This window comes from Sciurus carolinensis, chromosome 13 (assembly GCF_902686445.1).
Source record: "Sciurus carolinensis chromosome 13, mSciCar1.2, whole genome shotgun sequence".
Taxonomy (NCBI): Eukaryota; Metazoa; Chordata; class Mammalia; order Rodentia; family Sciuridae; genus Sciurus; species Sciurus carolinensis.
The window spans coordinates 84099667-84106580 of NC_062225.1; positions in this window are offsets into that span (position 1 = coordinate 84099667).

A 6914-nucleotide genomic window follows, 5' to 3' on the forward strand; every position below is an offset into this window, starting at 1 on the left:
TTGATGGGATTAAGTCCAAATAATTTTCTCTGACCCTGCATTAATCCTTCCCTGAACAGATTCACTCAGACCACGTCAGCAGGAGACCCTGTGGTCCAAAAGCAAGGAACTCCAACTTTTCAGAGCATGTACCAAGTGGGTTGCTGGTGTCACAGCATGCATTTCCTGGGAAAGTCATTTTCTGTGTTTCCCAGGCCTCCTCTGCCCTGGGTAGTGCCAGGTCTGCTTGTCATCCTTGGGCCTCCCAATAAGTTCCCAGGTCTTGTGTAACCTGACATCAGGATTTGAAGGTATGAAGCTTCAGTGACTAACGCTATTGTACGTTGCTGTATATATCTGTTAGAGAAACATTTTCATTATCAAGAGAAACTTTGTTCCCCATACCCAGGTCCAGACACAACCTATCACCGCTGTGACTCTAACTGCTGAGATGGTTTCAGGAAACTTGTACGAAGGAGAAGCGCAAGTCTTGAGTCTCTAGACCTGAGAGAGACTCATTTATAAACCTAACTGTGTGACCTTGAACATGAATTTAATTACTAGTTTTCTTATCTGAAAACTGGGGCTATAATTTCCGTAATGAGAGATCAGAGACAAGAAGAATAAAAATAATATTTGTTGGGTACTAAATATAAAATAATTAGTAGTGTTTCTTTTCTCCTCAGACTTTAAAAAACGAATATTTGGTGATTAGTTAGTTGGTGGAAAGAAAAGTACGAACTACTGAGCATTTAATGCCCTAGGACATAAACATTAAAATAGGCCATGGAATTATCAAAATTATTTTCAGGTTGTTAAATGCATATTTTACTCCACATTAGCATTAGATCAATCTTCCCAAGACGTAGCTTCAAATATTTCATTAAAATCCTCATAATCCTTCAATGACTCTTCTCTGCCTGTAGGATCAAGTTGAAGCTTCTTGGCTAAGCATTCGAGACCCTGACTAACACTGAATGAAATTAAAATAAAATTCTTATTTCTTGCCATTCCCCCTTGTGTAAATACGTTCCAGCAAACTTGCTAATTCATTATTCCTAGCAGATGCTTTCCTGACTCTGTCTCTGTTCATCTTCTGTCTTACTCTTGGCATAGTCTCTGTATTTCTGCTGGTGATTATTACATTCTTTAAAGGCTCTCTTAAGCAGTTCCTCTAGGACTCTACAACCTCATGCTCCAACAAAACACAGATGCTCCTCTTTTCACTTCCTCATGGTACTCTGTGCTTCTTCTTAGGATTTCCCTTATTTCCTTGTACTTATCTGGGGGTGTGATCTCTTACTTCCCATTTCCTTCACCTGCCTAAGAGAGGGCTGGCACATTATCACATTTAACACTTGCAAAAACTTTGCATAGGGCCTGACTCAGTGGCCTGTCCTTCATAAACATTAATTGAGTGATTGAAAGACATAAACTGATTCAACTTTGGTCCCAGAGTTGGGCATCTGGATTCTAATCACTGCTAACGTCTATGTGACCTGGGAAAGTCTTTCATCTACTCTGGTTCTAAATGATTTCACTTGTAAAGTAGAAGAGTGGTTAGTGGTTTTCAAATGCAGCTTCATGGAGTCAAAGAAGTTCTCGGATCCATTCTTGGGAGGAAATACGATTCTAGGCTTCCTCCCTGATTTCAACCAACAAAGCTTATTTTTTATCTATTTACAGCTAGATATCAAATGAGTTTTCACTGAAACAACATATTCTGTACACTAAAAAAAAAGAATGAATTGTTAAACAAGGATTCTAAACAAAAGAGTCCTTGAGATTAACTAATATGTGATGCTCCTTCCACATCTGATTTTTGCATGTAGATACACAAATGATGAGACATTAAAACAGTCCCCCTATTAAAAGCAATCAAATTCAGAAATGAAGGGACAGAGAAATACCATTTCTCGAGCATTTAATGTATCTTTTTTTTTTTTTTTTAATTTTATTTATTTATTTTTTTTTTACGTTTACATAGGGTAATGATGTTTATTATATTTTTCCCCTCCCCCCCACCCCTCTCACCCCTCCCACCCCTCCCACCCCTCCCACCCCTCTTTTCCCTCTACACAGTCCTTCTTTCCTTCATTCTTACCGCTCTCCTTAGCCTAACTCTAAACCTAACCCTAAACCTAATGCTAGCCCGTCCCACCCCCCATTATATGTCCTCATCCGCTTATCAGCGAGATCATTCGTCCTTTAGTTTTTTGAGATTGGCTTATCTCACTTAGCATGATATTCTCCAATTTCGACCATTTGCCTACAAATGCCATAATTTTATCATTCTTCATTGCGGAGTAATATTCCATTGTATAAATATGCCACAGTTTCTTTATCCATTCATCAACTGAAGGGCATCTAGGTTGGTTCCACAATCTGGCTATGGTGAATTGAGCAGCAATGAACATTGATGTGGCTGTATCTCTGTAGTATGCTGATTTTAAGTCCTTTGGGTGTAGGCCAAGGAGTGGGATAGCTGGGTCAAATGGTGTTTCCATTCCAAGCTTTCTGAGGAATCTCCACACTGCTTTCCAGAGTGGCTGCACTAATTTGCAACCCCACCAGCAATGTATGAGTGTTCCTTTTTCACCACATCCTTGCCAACACCTATTGTTGCTTGTATTCTTGATAATCGCCATTCTAATTGGGGTGAGATGAAATCTTAGGGTAGTTTTGATTTGCATTTCCCTTATTACTAGGGATGTTGAACATTTTTTCATATGTCTGGTGATTACTTGTACATCTTCTTCTGTGAAGTGTCTGTTCATTTCCTTAGCCCATTTGTTGATTGGATTATTTGTATTCTTGGTGTAGAGTTTTTTGAGTTCTTTATAGATTCTGGAAATTAGCGCTCTATCTGAGGTATGGTTGGCAAAGATATTCTCCCACTCTGTAGGCTCTCTCTTCACATTTCTGATAGTTTCCTTTGCTGAGAGAAAACTTTTTAGTTTGAATCTATCCCAGTTGTTGATTCTTGCTTTTATTTCTTGTGCTATGGGAGTCCTGTTAAGGAAATCTGATCCTGAGCCAACAAGTTGAAGATTTGGACCTACTTTTTCTTCTATAAGATGCAGGGTCTCTGGTCTGATTCCGAGGTCCTTGATCCATTTTGAGTTGAATTTTGTGTAGGGTGAGAGATAGGGGTTTAATTTCATTCTATTGCATATAGTTTTCCAGTTTTCCCAGCACCATTTGTTGAAGAGGCTATCTTTTCTCCATTGCATATTGTTGGAACCTTTGTCTAGTATGAGAAAATTGTATTTATTTGGGTTTGTGTCCATGTCCTCTATTCTGTACCATTGATCTACCTGTCTATTTTGGTACCAATACCATGCCGTTTTTGTTACTATTGCTTTGTAGTAGAGTTGAAGATCTGGTATTGCAATACCCCCTGCTTCGCTCTTGCTACTGAGGATTGCTTTAGCTATTCTAGGTTTTTTATTCTTCCAGATGAATTTCATAATTGCTTGCTCTATTTCTGCAAGGTACATCATTGGGATTTTAATTGGAATTGCATTGAATCTGTATAGCACTTTAGGTAGTATAGCCATTTTGACGATATTAATTCTGCCTATCCAGGAACATGGGAGATCTTTCCATCTTCTAAGGTTTTCTTGAATTTCTTTCTTTAGTGTTCTGTAGTTCTCATTGTAGAGGTCTTTCACCTCTTTTGTGAGATTGATTCCCAAGTATTTTATTTTTTTCGATGCTATTGTGAATGGGGTAGTTTTCCTAATTTCTCTTTCTGAATATTCATCACTTATGTATAAAAATGCATTGGATTTATGAGCATTGATCTTGTAACCTGCTACTTTACTGAATTCACTTATGAGTTCTAAAAGTTTTCTGGTGGAATTTCCAGGTTCCTCTAAATATATAATCATGTCATCAGCGAACAGGGATAGTTTGAGTTCTTCTTTTCCTATTCGTATCCCTTTAATTTCTTTGGTTTGTCTGATTGCTCTGGCTAGAGTCTCAAGGACGATGTTGAATAGAAGCGGTGAAAGAGGGCATCCCTGCCTTGTTCCAGTTTTTAGGGGGAACGCTTTCAGTTTTTCACCATTTAGAATGATATTAGCCATGGGCTTAGCGTAGATGGCCTTTATAATGTTTAGGAATGTTCCCACTACCCCAATTTTTTCTAGTGTTTTGAGCATGAAGGGATGCTGTATTTTATCAAATGCTTTTTCTGCATCTATTGAAATAATCATGTGATTCTTAACTTTAAGTCTGTTGATATGGTGAATGACATTTATTGATTTCCGAATGTTGAACCAACCTTGCATCCCTGGGATAAAACCCACTTGATCGTGGTGCACTATTTTTTTAATATATGTTTGTATGCGATTTGCTAAAATTTTGTTGAGAATTTTTGCATCGATGTTCATTAAGGATATTGGTCTGAAATTTTCTTTCCTTGATGTGTCTCTGTCTGGTTTAGGTATCAGGGTGATATTGGCTTCATAGAACGAGTTTGGTAGGGTTCCCTCCTCTTCTATTTCATGGAATAGTTTGAGGAGTATTGGAATGAGCTCTTCTTTAAAGGTTTTGTAGAACTCGGCTGAGAACCCATCTGGTCCTGGACTTTTCTTTGTTGGTAGGCTTTTGATGACCTCTTCTATTTCATTGCTTGAAATTGGTTTATTTAAGTTGTGTATGTCCTCCTCGTTCAGTTTAGGTAGTTCATATGTCTCTAGAAATTTGTTGATGTCTTCGAGGTTTTCTGTTTTGTTGGAGTATAGATTTTTGAAATAGCTTCTAATTATGTTTTGTATTTCACTCGTGTCTGTTGTGATGTTTCCTTGTTCATTCCGAATTTTAGTAATTTGAGTTTTCTCCCTCTTTCTCTTTGTTAGTGTGGCTAAGGGTTTATCAATTTTATTTATTTTTTCAAAGAACCAACTATTTATTTTATTAATTTTTCCGATTGTTTCTTTTGTTTCGATTTCGTTGATTTCGGCTCTGATTTTAACTATTTCCTGTCTTCTACTACTTTTGGTATTGGTCTGCTCTTCTTTTTCTAGTGCTTTGAGCTGTAGTGTTAACTCGTTTATTTGTTGATTTCTACTTCTTTTTTTGAATGCACCCCATGAAATAAATCTTCCTCTAAGTACTGCTTTCATAGTGTCCCAGAGATTTTGATATGATGTGTCTTTGTTCTCGTTTACTTCTAAGAATTTTTTTATTTCCCTCCTGATGTCTTCTGTTATCCATTCATCATATAATAGTGTATTATTTAGTCTCCAGGTATTGGAGAAGTTTCTGTTTTTTATTCTGTCATTTATTTCTAATTTCAATCCATTATGATCTGATAGAGTACAAGGTAGTATCTCTATCTTCTTGTATTTACTAACAGTAGCTCTGTGGCATAAAATATGGTCTATTTTAGAGAAGGATCCATGTGCTGCTGAGAAGAAAGTGTATTCATTCTTTGTCGGATGGTATATTCTATATATGTCCGTTAAGTCTAAATTGCTGATTGTGTTGTTGAGATCTATAGTTTCTTTATTCAATTTTTGTTTGGACGATCTATCCAGTGGTGAGAGAGGTGTGTTAAAATCGCCTAGTATTATTGTGTTGTAGTCTATTTGATTTCTGGAATTGAGAAGGATTTGTTTGACGTACGTGGATGAGCCAATGTTCGGGGCATAGATATTTATGATTGTTATGTCTTGCTGATTTATGCTTCCCTTAAGCAGCATGTAATGTCCTTCTTTATCCCTTCTGACTAGTTTTGGTTTGAAGTCCACATTATCTGAGATGAGGATGGATACTCCAGCTTTTTTGCTGTGTCCGTGTGCATGGTATGTTTTTCCCCATCCTTTCACCTTTAGTCTATGGGTGTCTCTTTCTATGAGATGAGTCTCTTGCAGGCAGCATATTGTTGGATTTTTCTTTTTAATCCAATCTGCCAGTCTGTGTCTTTTGATTGATGAATTCAGGCCATTAACATTCAGGGTTATTATTGTGAAATGATTTGTATTCCCAATCAATTGACTCATATTTGTTTTTGACATGATTTGGTTTCTCCTTTATTTGGCTATTCCTTTAGGCTAGCGCCTCCTGTTGCTGATTTGCATCGTTGTTTTTCATCTCTTCCTCATGGAATATTTTGCTGAGAATGTTCTGTAATGCTGGCTTTCTTTTTGTAAATTCCTTTAGCTTTTGTTTATCATGGAAGGATCTTATTTCATCGTCAAATTTGAAGGTAAGTTTTGCTGGGTATAAGATTCTTGGTTGGCATCCATTTTCTTTCAGGGCTTGGTATATGTTGTTCCAGGCCCTTCTAGCTTTTAGGGTCTGGATTGAAAAATCTGCTGATATTCTTATTGGTTTCCCTCTGAATGTAATTTGATTCTTTTCTCTCGCGGCCTTTAAAATTCTGTCTTTATTTTGTATGTTAGGTATTTTCATAATAATGTGCCTTGGTGTGGGTCTGTTGTAATTTTGTATGTTTGGAGTTCTATAAGCCTCTTGTACTTGGTTTTCCATTTCGTTCTTCAGATTTGGGAAATTTTCTGTTATTATTTCATTGAATAGATTGTTCATTCCTTTGGTTTGTTTCTCTAAGCCTTCCTCAATCCCAATAATTCTCAAATTTGGCCTTTTCATGATATCCCATAGTTCTTGGAGATTCTGTTCATGATTTCTTACCATCTTCTCTGTTTGTTCAACTTTGTTTTCAAGGTTAAATATTTTGTCTTCAATGTCTGAGGTTCTGTCTTCCAGGTGTTCTATCCTATTGGTTATGCTTTCTATGGAGTTTTTAACTTGGTTTATTGTTTCCTTCATTTCAAGGATTTCAGTTTGGTTTTTTTTCAGTATCTCTAACTCTTTATTGAAATGATCTCTTGCTTCCCGTATTTGGTCTTTTAACTGTTGATTGGTGCGATCATTTAATGCCTGCATTTGCTCTTTCATCTCCT